Below are 1,473 nucleotides of genomic sequence, written 5' to 3'. Positions count from 1 at the left end.
TTATGATTGTTCTTTTAAATTCTGTGTCCTGGGTATCTCTAGAGGGTTCTCCTTGTAGAAATCTTCCACAGGATTGGTGGGGTTTGGTGGGGACACAGTGTTTTGGCTTTCCACTTTATTATTCTTTTGTTGTGACTTTTCCATGTGAATTTCTTTTGTTGTTTTTGATTCTGATATGAGAATTAAGTTGAAGTGTGCTTCTGTTTGCATTATTGTGGTGCCTAGAGACGAAATGAACATAGGCTGGTAGCATATACTCTAAAAATTATGAAGCAACTCTAAATGGCAAGTAAGTGTACAGTAGTGAGCCAGTCATGGCCTTGTAAGTGCCCATTATGGAACTGTAGGCAAGAGACATGCAGGTTGTGTAGCAGATCAGAGAAAAAAGGAAAGCCATGGACCATGGTAACAGTTCCGAAATCATTCGTAATACAGTATAATGAGACAAGGACACTGGCAGTCAGAGTTTCCAAACAGAGAAAATAAACAAGTTAGGGAGTGAGTGACTGCTTAAGAATGTTCAGAACTGGAGAGGGCAAATTCAACTATTCAGAAAAGACACTGCATCTCTAATTACGGAACTAAAGGTTAATATCTATATAAGCCAGAGCAATGCAGAAAGCAGAGGAAACTTTATCTCTAAAACTTTATTTTCTAAGTATCTCTCAAGTAGGATAGTGACATAAATTTACATTTAAAAAGAATGTTATAGGGCTGGAGAGATGGCTCAGTGGTTAAGAACACTGGTTGTTCTTGCAGAAGACCCAGGTTCAAATCCCAGCACCCACATGACAGCTAACAACTGTCCGTAACTCCAGTTCCAGGGGTCCAACAGCCTCTTCTGTCCTCTGAGGGCATTGCATGGCATAGGTGCACTTACCTACATGCAGGCATAACACTCATACACATAAAATAAAGTAACAAATAAAACATTTAAAAAATGTTACAGCACCCTTATCTTTTCTAAAGGAGAAAGTTCAGGAAAAGGGAACTGAGGGCTGAGGACAGGGTTAGCTCAGTAGGTAAGAACACTTGCTGCTCAAGCACGAGGACCTGAGTTCACATCCCCATCCCCAGTATCCAAAGAGAAAGCCAGGCACTGAGAAGGTTCAGACTGAAGAGTCTCTGGGCCTTTGTAAAGTTCAGGAGGCCTGTAAGCTAAATGTCCACATTAATATACCATGCCGACTCCAGAAACAGCCCAAAATCTGTAAATTCCAAGCAGTAGAAAGGAAAAATACAGGAATCAAATGTGAGGAGGTGCAAAACAACCAAACAAGAAAATCAAACGACCAAACAAGGAAAATTTGTCAGGGAAAATGTAAGGAAGAGAGGAAAAGAGCAGAGAAAGCAGAGCTAACATTAAAATTTTAGATGCCCAGAATATGGGCCTAAAGCCATATGAAGATGTTAGTTAAATGTGTTCTGTGAAAACTTGCACCATAATTACAATAAATACAAACATACAATTCT

This window comes from Nannospalax galili, unplaced genomic scaffold, assembly GCF_000622305.1.
Source record: "Nannospalax galili isolate Female #2095 unplaced genomic scaffold, S.galili_v1.0 scaffold3164, whole genome shotgun sequence".
Classification (NCBI taxonomy): domain Eukaryota; kingdom Metazoa; phylum Chordata; class Mammalia; order Rodentia; family Spalacidae; genus Nannospalax; species Nannospalax galili.
The sequence above is the reverse complement of the archived record's forward strand: the minus strand, read 5'-3'. Positions refer to the sequence as shown.